This window comes from Heloderma suspectum, chromosome 4, assembly GCF_057233095.1.
Source record: "Heloderma suspectum isolate Gila_16-S chromosome 4, 16-S_ref, whole genome shotgun sequence".
NCBI classification, from domain to species: Eukaryota; Metazoa; Chordata; class Lepidosauria; order Squamata; family Helodermatidae; genus Heloderma; species Heloderma suspectum.
This window is the reverse complement of record NC_139461.1, coordinates 303,730,875-303,743,010: the sequence shown is the minus strand read 5'-3', so window position 1 is coordinate 303,743,010 and position 12,136 is coordinate 303,730,875. Positions and strand designations below refer to the sequence as shown.

At 42.6% G+C, this 12,136-nt stretch overlaps 1 long non-coding RNA gene across 1 annotated transcript in view; it reads left to right on the top strand.

Annotated features, from left to right (window-relative positions):
• LOC146348944 (uncharacterized) overlaps positions 1-1,988 on the top strand; it is a 30,016-nt gene extending 28,028 nt beyond the window's left edge. Inside the window, exons 3-4 of the long non-coding RNA XR_014790757.1 lie at positions 309-385; positions 1,305-1,988. This is a non-coding gene — a long non-coding RNA (uncharacterized LOC146348944). The remainder of the gene's footprint in view (positions 1-308; positions 386-1,304) is intronic.
• The last annotated feature ends 10,148 nt before the right edge of the window (positions 1,989-12,136 follow it).

Sequence of the window (12,136 nt, the reverse complement as noted above, 5' to 3'; positions counted from 1 at the left end):
ATCTACTACACCTCATGAGGTGGGGACGCTTCAAGCAGGGCCTCTAACTTTAACAATAGGGCAAGTACAGGTGGTCTCCCATTAACCTCAATCCCAACCTATTCAGGGATTTAAATCCAAAACTATCCATTTGATTTTGCCTGGAAACAAATTAATAGTCAGTGCAACTTCTGGTGAATATACCAGTTAACAGTCTTGCCTCTGTACTTTGTACCCACTGAAGTTTCTCAACAGTCTCTGGAAGTTTGCTCTCTGTTATGGTTTCTCATGTTTGTGTCCCCATTTGCCTTTTTGTTGTTTCTCTAAAGATGGCTGGTGCTAACAAGGAATCACTTTTGATAAGGAATAGAAATGGAGAACATCAGTTCAACGTCAAGAAAAAATGGTACTATAACACAAATCTAGGTTTGGGGGTTTTCTTACTTATTTGTTAATGGTGATACAGTGATACATGCCTTGGTTATGTCCAGGTTAGACTACTGTAACGCACTCTACATTGAATTGCCCTTGAAGACAATTCAATACAATTGAAGACAATTCAATATAGAATATGGCAGGGAGGGAGCAATCCTATGGCCCCTAGTAACCGGCTAGACGGCCATAGGATATGTGGGTTCCTGGAGAACCGACCTTCCCCCCCCTTCTGCGCTTCCTCGCAGGCAGCGTGGAACAGCCTCAAGCTCCGTGCTTGGAAAAGGAGCACAGAGCAGCCAAAATGGGGCGTTCTGGGGCAGGGAAGGTAGAAATGCCGGTATGATACATCCTATGTGTCGTCCAGCAGTCTCCTTGCCCTGCTCTGCCTTCCTGCAGCTAGATAGCTGAAATAAGCTGTCTAGCCACAAATGCAGTGCAGGAGAAGCGCGGAGGGAACGATCCCCTCCGTGCTTCTCCTGCCCTGCATTGGATAGATGGTCACCTCCGAGTTCAGAGGCAGCCGCCTATCCCCATAGGATTGCGCCCTTAGAATGCTTATGAGAGCTAGCTGTTTGGATCATATTACTCCTATTCTGTATCATTTTATACTGGCTGCTTGTTAGTTTCTGGGCCTAATTCAAGGTGGTGGTGTAACCCACAATATCTCTGCATTAGATAGGAGAAGTGGGGAGTTTCAGTCTTTTCTGATAGTGTGATTCCCATCCATATTTGCAGTAACAAAGAAAAGAAACAACATCAGAGATAACATTTAAATGTTATCAAATAACATTCTCATAAAAATAATTCTCATTGCTACACAACACAGTAATATAGAGTCAAGTGATAGTAATATTGATATTATTGACAGTCTGGTTGCTTTTGCTTCATAGCAGCAAGGAAGTCACAAGTTTCCTTCAGCTATTAACAGGGTGCACAGAAGAAGAGGAAAAAAACCCAGTGAGCTCACCGTCCTTTTACAGTTGCTGCAGACTTCTTGTGCAGGAATCTAAATCTTCATTCTTAATTGCTTGTATCCTAAAAACAAGCAAGCATAGCTGTGAATAACATAGAGTCTGAGGGCCTTCCCTCTGGGGCAGCTTTCTTTTAACAATGCTGGGAGCAACAACTGAAGCATGGGTTACACTGGCTTTTGCCTTGAAGGCTCTAAGCGGCTTGGGACCACATTATTTGAAGAACCACCTACATTTGTATGAGCCTGCCCGACCATTAAGATCAACACCAGAGGCCCTACTCGCTGGCCTACCAGCAAGTGCCATTAGGCTGGCGGGTAGAAGGTGGCCCCACAGCTTTGGAACTCCCTCCCCAGGAAGATATGTGCGGCCTCATCACTGCTGGCTTTCATAAAAATCCTGGGGACATGTTTATTCTAGTCTGCATTTGGTGCTTAAAAATCATTAGCAGTTACTGCTGCTACTGCTGTGTGCATGAGTTTTAACTGTGATTTGTGTATTGATATTTTTGTAATATTGTCAGCTGCCTTGTGAGGGCAGTGCATCCTGAAAGGCGAGTTAATTTTTTTTAAAAAATAAACACACACATTTTTATTGCACATCTTAACTGTTTTTTTCCAGTGCCTGTAAATTGTTATTATTGCTCACAGTACTTATAATCCACATGTTGTGCCCTGTTTCCTCTTCTTTTTAGGTCTGCAGGCATGAAGCATTTGTTGTTTGGGAGATTGGGTGCTCCCATGCCCTGTTATTAATTTGAAATCTTAATCTTCCAGATGACATTAAAATAAATAACCAGCACAAATAACTCTGGTAGCATAGATACAGACTTCAGCGGAATAATCAACAGGAGAAGCAAACACTCTAAAAATGAAGGCTCTCTTTCTACACAAATGACCTTATATAGAAAAAGGAGGGGGGAAATTGTCGACAGTCATCCATTTGCATTAAAGAGTCATTCATACCTTAGAACTTACCTATCATGATGACAGTTTCTGTTTAAACACTAAAGCAAGTTAATGGAATCACAACTGAGTTAGATAAACATCACAAATGGAAAAACTGCAGAGCATTAAACCTAAACTAAGAGACCTCTCTGGTTTTGAATCCCCAATTTATCTTAATCCTGGCTGGGAGCACAAAATAGAAGGGATGCATTTTCAAGTCTTGATGTGAATGTTAGGAAAACTTATTTGCTGGAGTTGCTATTATCTTAATGTAACGTTGTATCATATACTGGCTGGACTATTGTGATTCAAATCATATATATATATATATCCCAGTCCCAAAGCAGATTACCATATACTTGTCTCATTTTACAAGTCATCTTGTGAACCACCCATCCTATTTAATGTGGCATTTTTTAAAAAAAATGTCCCATTCTACAGCTCTTGCAGGAACGCCATTAAATTACAGCAAAAATGCTGCATAGAAGTAAGGAATCACTCTAATTTATAATAGCAAAGTGCAGACTAAGCTTTCACCTAACAACTGCATAACGAAATCAATAAACACAAGCAAAAAAATCCATAACGAATAAATAAAATTTTGCTTCCCAGCATTTTAAAGTTTAACTCCTATTCTTGTTAGGTCTAATAAAGGACTATGATACGGAAAACTATGCAATAAATAGAGAGAATGCTAATGCTCTGGTTTATTTAATGCTCCAGTTCTGGTGCAAGCTCTCCCACGGTGGGTGGGCAGAGGGGTAGTTGGCTGTGCAGCAGATCCTCCTGGCAGGGATGGGGGGAGTGTACAATTTACTGTTACTCCCACTCCGCTGCCTGAACCGGAGGATTCATCCTGCCTTATAAGAGGCCTGGCCCTGCCTCCCTCTGGCTTATCAGTATAAGATATAAAATTGAACCATATTGAGAGAAAGTCATCTGGGTTGCCCTGGGATTTTAACTGGTGAAAAGGTTTCTCTGTTGTCAAAAATCCCAGTCCCCTGTTGCCACCCCCCTGTGTCGTGGCCTAGCAATGCCCTATTCCATGAGTGGAACAGCAAACTGGCAAAATAATGTACTCTACTCCTTTTTGCCCTTCCCTTCCTATGTGGCCCTTTTTGCTAATACCAGGTGAAAACCTTTCCTTTTTCTCTGACTGCCTCTACCAAATCAGCCTTAAAACTATGTTGGGCTCAGGTATCTAGGCAGTGTGAGGGTTGGCTATTAGATGTAGGGTGGGTAACTCAAAAAGTAAGGAAACCACAAAGTTTAAAAGTTTACTGAAGAAGCATGTTAATAAGAAAAAGTCTTAAAATCTGAATGAACACACACACACAAAACAAGTCATGAGCAAAAGGGTAATAAAAATAACCAGGGATAAATGCATCCAGCTAACCTCTCAAGACTGTGTCCCTGTTTTATCTGGTCCCTTGAAGAAGCAATACCTTACTGCCAGAAGTCCAGGATTGTCTCAACCAGTTTTCTAATTCCAGCAGCTTTCACCCATTCTGGCCTTCTTTCCTTCATTTTCTCTGTTTTTCTCTGTTTCTGCTTGCTTTTCCCTAGGCTTTTATCTTAACATTATTTTTCCTCCCCCACTCCAACCAATCAGGGGGGTAGTTTCGTCTTCACCTTTGCTCTAAATCTCTTTTCCTAAGCTCCTCCCCTGACCTTCTGTTGAACCTCCTGTGAACTTTTTCTCCTTTCCTATATCTACCTAAACTTTTGACTTGAGACTCCTCCAAACTTTTGGCTTCCTGAGCAAACATACTGACTTCTATAATCCCTAACTAAAACTTTGACCTTTGGGCTGAAACAGCACACGCACACACACACACACACACACACACGCGCGCGCGCGCACACACACAAGATTTAGAGCGCAATCCTATGGGTTGTGTCTTGGGTTCTTGTAAGCCTCTGAATTCAGAGTATCCTATGCAGAGCGGGAGGCGCCTTGTGCCTCCCACTCTGCATTTAAGCTAGATGGGCATTTTTGCCCGTCTAGCAGAGGCTTCAGGGAGGGGGAGGGAAGGAGGGTGGGGCAGCCATAGGATTTCTCAAATGCCTGCTGCCCTGGTCTCCCCTCCTTGCCCCCAGGAACGCCTCCCTTTCCCCATCTCCATGCTCTGTTTTGTGAGTGCGGAGAGGTAGCCAGTGTGGTTCTGTCTGCACCAGCCATGAAGGGGAGGGAGTGGGGAGCCCAGTTTCCTGGCTCTGAGCTTGGAGCCCTGGCTCTGAACTCGGAGCCAGGAAATTGAACAATCCTATCTCCCCCAGACGCTGTATAGGAGACATAGGATTGCTTCTTTAACCGCCTAATAGCCAAAGACGAAACTGAATTAAAAAATGGAAGGTGGCTCTGTTCCTTCACATCCCAAGAGCCAGTTCTTCAGTCTAGATATTATTTCAGCTTTCAGAAACCTGGCAATCATCTGCTGGGCACCTAATCACAGAAACAGTACTCAGTGAATCTCATGATGGTTTTGTTCCCAATTTACATTGAGAAGCACTAGAGGAGCACCAAAGATTTGTTTTTATATTTGTATTATATTATATTTTATATTATATTATATTATATTATATTTTATATTTGTTTGATATTGTTCCGGATCCAAGCTGTTATAAGTGGATTTTTTAACTGTAGTTTTGTCCTATTTGTAAAAACAGGTTTATAAATGTTTACAGCAACTGAAAAGCATGACGTGAATTCTCATTCAATAAAAAGAAAAGCGTTGTTATTATGTAATTCCAAAAAATGAAAAATGAGAAAATTTGAACAACCTCAATTACATAAATACCCGATGAGTAAATGATGAAAGCATGGAATTGGTTTGGCATAGACTGTTTTTCAAAGTTTTCCAGAAGTTGGAAGTATTTTTTAATTAATTACATCCATGTTAGATTTCTAATCTGATGTGTCAAATTCTCTATTAGAGAACAAATTGTGTCAGTCTACATAGCAATTTCTGTGTCACTAATTTGCTGTGCTTAACAGAAAAAAGGAAACTTCTCAAACAAGTGAAAAACTGGAAGATTTACATAATCTTTAAAAAGACACTCAGAAAATTGAAGAGTTTCTGATTGTCTTTAAAAAAATAATGAACATTTTCCTTTAGGTGGGCATGTATTTGTTTGACTTCTTTTATTGAAGTTCTCAAATCTGATAGACTGCTATTGCTATGTAGATCTCAGATCGTGGCATGACACTAAGTAATATCTATTCTTACACCAACTTATTTTTCAACTAATCTACTTTACAGAGTTTCAAGAAGTGCTGAGAATGTGCATGAAATGGTTTGAATGCTCATGAATGCTAAATTAAACATGATTATTTTTAATATGATTACTTTTAATGTAAGTAAGTATATGCAGGCTGTTGGGTTACAAAGAACTTTTCGGAATGCAAGGTTACTCATTTGAAGCTGGACATGAAATAGAACAAAGTTGAATATGAATACGAATTCATATTCATTGAGACAGTTCCATCTACTGCCTACCCAAATTGTTTAGCAATTGTAATTGTTGCCCATCATTTCATTACTACATTGGCAACTTTGTCCCAAAGCCCACAAAAGTTACTATTATATAGGTACTTCACAATATAAAAGATAAAAACAAAATAACCAACAGAAATCAGTAGTTACACACTCCCACTCCCCCCTGAAAGAATAGGAATTGACAACAAACTATAGTGGAGGGAGCAATCCTATGGGGATAGGCGGCCGTCTCTGAACTCGGAGGTGACCACCTATCTAATGCAGGGCGGGCGGAGCGGATCTTCGTATCCACGCTCCGTCCACCCTGCACTTGTGGCGAGATGCCCGATTTTGGCTGTCTAGCCGCAGCACTTTGGAGCAGTGGGGGCTGGCTGGACGATACATAGGAAGCATCGTACCGGCCCTTCTGAGGTCCCTGCCCCTCCCCTCCCCTGGGAACACCCCCTTTCCTCCCACTCTGCGCTGCTCTTACGAGTGCAGAGCCCAGGACCTCTTGCGAGGGGGCGGGGTGGGAGTAGGAAGGTAGTTTTCTGGGAACCAACTTCGGAGCACTGGCTCCAAGGTCAGTTCCCCCGAATTGGATAATCCTATAGCTGTCTAGCCTCTTGGTAGCGGCCACAGGATTGCACCCTAAGTTTGCAATCCTATACATACTTCCTAGAGAGAAAATCTTATTGAGTTCAGTGACACGTCTAACTAAATTTGCTTAGGATTGCATTATAAGTAGTAATAAAAAAGCAAAACCACCAAGCAGGAAAATTATAATGAAAGGAACAAGAAGCAAATACTGAAACTAACACTGAAGCAAATATTGGCGACCAGAGTTGAAGTTCTTGACTGTATTGACAACTTGAAAGCCAACAAATCACCGGGCCCAGATGATATCCATACAAATGTGAAATTGTTGGTCTTCTAGCAAAAATATGTAATCTGTCCCAAAGATCAGTCTCTGTACCAGAGAACTGGAGAATGGCTGATGTAACACCAATTCTTAAAAAGGGATCTGGGGGGATCCTACAAATGATCGGCCAGGTAACTTAACATCTGTTCCATGTTAGGTAAATTGGTGGAAAGCATTATTAAAAGTAAAATTATCAAGCATAAAGAAGGACAACTTCTGTTGAAAAATAATAATCAGAGCTTCAGAAATGGTAAGTCCTGTCTCACTAACCTTTTAATGTTCTTGGAGAGTATCAGTAAACGTGTGGACAGGGGTGATCTGGTAGACATTGTTTACTTGGACTTCCAAAAGGTTTTGACAAACTCCCTCACCAAAGACTCCTGAACAAACTTAGTAGTTATGGAATAAGAGGAGAGGTCCTCTTATGAATCAGAAACTGGTTTTGGGAGCAATGCTATGGCCTCTAGACAGCATCTGAGGGGACATAGGATACTTTGGATTCCCAGATCTGGCCATAGGATGGTTTGGAGTCCCTTCTCTGCGGTCGGAGGCAGCGATCTGAAATGGGGGGGGGGAATCTATGCTTCCCTCCCCCTAGCAGCCAGGGTGGAAGGAACTGTGCTGGATGCCTTCCTGAGGTTGGGAACTTGACCTCGGAGAGGGGTTAAATGGGGGTTTCAGTGGGCAGGGAGGGGAGGAAAGGAGACTGTAGAGGCCAGGATATGAGTTATCTTGAGGCCTCCAGCCTCCTTTCCTCCCCCTTTGAAATGCTTTTTTTGGACAGGCTAAAAAGCCTGTCTAGTGAAAATGCCGGGCGGGAGGATGGGGAGGCAGCAGTTGCCTCTGCCACTCCCGCTCTGCACTGGATGATTGGAAGCCTCTGAGTTCGGGGGCTTATGACCATCGAGGGTGCAACCCATAGGATTGCGCCCTTAAGAACATAAAGCTGAGAGTAGGAATAAATATTAGTTCTCTCAATGGATGGATGTAAACAGGGAGTCCCAGAAGGATCTGTACTGGGACCAGTGCTTTTTAACTTGTTCATAAATTATCTGGAATTATGAGTGAACAGTGAGGTGGCCAAGTTTGCTGATGACACCAAATGATTTAAGGTGATTAAAAGAAAAAGAGATTGTGAAGATTTCCAAAAGGGGAATGGGCATTAAAATGACAAATGCAGTTTAATGTAAGCAAGTGTCTAGTGATGCATGTTGGGAAAAAATTTCCCAATTTCACATATATGTTGATTGGATCTAACCAAGGAAGAGATTTTGGGCTTGTGGTGGACCAGCTCAAGGAAAATGTCAAGCCAGAATGCAGCTGCTGTGAAAAAGGCAAATTTCATGTGAGGGAGCATTAGGAAAGGAACTGAAAATAAAACTGGCAATATCATATTGCCCGTTTAATAGTCACCCAGTGTGTGGGGCTGAGGGTAGATGTCTGTGTGGGTGGCCCTGCTGGGCACTGGAAGCTTGGCTGCTACTTGAGGGTGTCATGTGCTGATGTCAGGCCTGGCTATAGAAGCCTGGCCTCTGTCCCCAAACAGGTGGAGAAAGGCAGGTTTTGTAAGGGAACACTAGATCATGGAGAGAACGTAGAACTCAGAAAATAGGGTGTGGAGGTTTGATGGATGCCCTACTCGGATGTGCATTGGTACAGGGGCCCTGTCCCCCTTTGCATCTGGCATCATGAAAAGAGGACAGAGATGCAGACAAATGTGATAAAGAAATTAAAAGCAGATTCCATGTACCAGATGGAGTTAAAGGTGGGTCACATACAGGTCTAAAAAGATTGGAGACTATTATAGGTAAGTATTCTATCCCTCCTGTTACATTTTTAGCCCTTGCATGGGCTATTTTTCAAAGGCTGTTATTACATCCCAAATTCTGTAAAAAAGCAATATCCTAGGGTGGTTGGGGGCAGATTATTAAAGAAAAAGGTTGCCGTTGATCTTTTAAGACACTGATTTTTCTCTGATTTTGTATTAAGTATGGGTTTGAGTTAGGCTTTTTAATATATTGATGTACACATCAATAGCCTGAACTTAATCTCATCCTAAAGGTGTCTAAAGCTTGCCACAGTTTCTGCTTATTGAAGTACATCTGGGAAAGTGTTCCAGAATGCGGGTGACACTACCGAGAAGGCCTGCTTAGATGAAATTACCTGGTGACACACTGTTGGTCATGGAATGATCAATAAGCACTCCTTGGAAATGCTCAGGGGTTGATTTGGTGTATGTAGGGGAAGGTGGTTGGTCATCCTAAGTAGGTAAAAGGAAAAGCTTCCTTTCCTATGAAGGAAGGTTACAATGGCTGGGATTATTTAGTTTTCAAAAGAAGGCAAGTAAGGGGAGACATGTTCGAGGCATACAAAATTATGCATGGTATGGAGAATTTGAATAGGGAGACATTTTTCTCCCTCTCTCCTATACTAGATCCTGGGGTCATCCCATGAAGCTGATTGGTGGGAGATTCCGGATAGATAAAAGGAAGTATGCTGCAGATGCTCACCTGCAACCCTTCATTCAGATCGTCATTTCATAGCTGGGTTTGTTTCTGGTCTAGCTGAGAGAAAAAACGGGGGGTGGGTTAGGAAACAGCTTAGAGAGGTGATGGGGCTGTCGGGGAGAATTCTCAGTTGTAAATCATTCCCCAGAATGTACTAGGTATGCTTTCAGAGCCAAATTGACATGTTATACCAACTGCATAGCACAGGGGTGGGCAACACTGGAGGGCCAGCAGACATTTTGGCTCCCTCGACACACACCACCCCCGTGGGCCACAGCCTCTTGAAAAATGAATATATATATATATATATATATATATATATATATATATATATATGGTAAAGGTGTCCCCCAACCAGTTGTGTCCGACTCTAGGGTGCGGTGCTCATCCCCATTTCTAAGCCGAAGAGCCAGCGTGTGGGGTGTAGTGGGGGGGGGTGCTGTGTGTTGCCCACACCTAGTGTAGCGTGTAGCTGAGATTTGTCTTTTATTTTACTCTAATGTAAGTGGCTGTGGCTCCAATTTGGATTAGGAGCACTGTGCACCAGGAGGGGAGGATTAAATCTTTCCCCCACTTGCTTCTCAAAATCCCCTCCATGGGGTTAAGAATAGTAAAAGGCTCCATAGGCATATGATACTGTGGAAGGCCCCTCCTCTTGAATGATTCCAGCCAATCCAATCCAGTTCAAGTGCAGTGCTGCTTTCGAATTGCTTTTGGCTCTAATTTGGACAATAAGCTATACTCCGTTTGGGTGCATATTTATGCATTCATAAGAACATAAGAACTGCTATGCTGGATCAGACAAAGGATCCTTCTAGTCCAGCATTCTGTTCACACAGTGGCCAACCAGCTGCCCATGAGAAACCCACCAGCAGGACATGAGTGCAACAGCACCCTCCTGCCTGTGTTCCCCAGAGGCATACTGCCTCTGATACTGGAGGTAGCATATAGCTATCAGGACTATTAACCACTGATAGCCTTCTCCGTGAATTTGTCCAATCCCCTTTTTAAAGCCATCCAAGTTCAGGGGCCATCACTACATCTTGTGGTAGCGAATTCCATAGTTTAACTATGTGCTGTGTGAAGAAGTCCTTTTTTTTAATCTGCCCTGAATTCAGGTACCTCTTAAGCAGCGTACCACATTTGTGTTTCAAACTCAAGAGGACTGAGATAAAGTATATTAAAAGTTAGTGATCCTGATTGCCCCAGGGCACAATTTACTTAAGATGCACGGTGAGTAAGGAGACATACCGTTCTCCTGAGACACTTGATAGATAAACCTATCAGTCAGCATTCTCACTACGCTGTACTCTGAAGATTTTAATGAGGTATGGTTGTGTGCTAAAACCTCCTCTTAATTATGCTATTAACAGTAATGATGCTCATCAAAAAATGATGAAGATAGACACATCCTCTGCCAGGCTTTGCGGGTTATGGTCTTCTGACTCTCAGCTATGTGAATCAGTCCTGAGTTATAAACACAGAAGTGCTTAAAAGTTTTAGTTTTAAGTTAGATGTAAATTATATGTGGCAGTGAATGCATGCCACTGTAGCCCTGTAGCCATTTTTAAGGTAGACAACACACTGGGAAGGACCGGTTGAGAGTAGAAAAGCAGCAGAGAGGTGATGTTGAAGGCTTTCACTGCTTGGTGTTTTCCTGCTATAATGATGGTGATGATACAAATTTATATTGCGCTCTATACCAGAGCACATTCCAATTAACCTCAAAACATACAACACAATTATGTAAACAAAGTCTATAATTGCACATTAAATAAGGGTGCAATCCTATGGCTGCTAGACAGTGGCTAGATGGCCATAGGATTGGTCGGTTTCCAGGAATTGACCTTGGAGCCTGTGATCCGAGGTCGGTATCTGGAGAACCACCTCCCCGCCCCCTCCCCTGCCGCCTATGGCAGGGATCGTCCCCGTGCCCATAAGAGCAGTGTGAAGTGGGGCAAAAAGGGGCATTCCCAGGGGTGGAGAGGGGCAGGGAGTGCAGAAGTGCTGGTATGACACTTCCTATGCATTGTTGTCCAGCCTCCCCACCCTGCACTCTGACATCCCATAGCTAGACAGCTGAAATCAGCCATCTAGCCGTGAATGCAGGGTGGCTGGAGCATGGAGGAGAGGATCCCCTCTGCACTCCTCCCGCCCTGCATTGGATAGGTGGTCACCCCTGAGTTCACAGGCGGCTGCCTTTCCACATAGGATTGCTCCCTAAACTACTAATCAAATTTTAACTACTTACAACCAATCAGTTAAAACATCCAACCAATTCAACCCCCCTCCTCCGCAGCTTTTCTCTTCATAGGGATTCAAATGTGTGTTTGACCCAAACACTTGCTAGGCCCAGATTTAAGAATCTCTCTTCCTGATAATGTCAAACACATCTTTTCCTTTGTTTAAGGATACTGGTGGTTCTTTCCTTGGATACATGTGCCACTCTGGTTCTTATAATTTCTTGTGGGATGTAAAAGTTACCTCAGCGACTAACTTTTATAATGTACTATATTAGCATTTGTGTCCTGATTTTCCACAATCAGTTCAGAACATTCTTCATTTGCAGATTCCTGTGATTAAGGTGAAATCATTCAAAGCAATGCTATTCTAGTCATTTTCATTAATGGACTGTGTGTTCCTTGACATCTTTACCTCCAAATCAGAATGTGTATAGCTACAGCTCTCTGTGGATGATTGAATTCCCTGATTGTAATATGTTACACTCCCTGTAGAGTTGAATTATTTCTTCCATTTTGTACAACTTTTTTAAACTCTGAAAGGGTCCTTGGTGGTTGAGTAAGTTACAGCCCAAACTTTTGGTCCAGCAAAGTAAAATTGGAGAACTAAGATATGTTGATTTTAATGCCCTCCTTCCCTTTCAGGATTGATAATT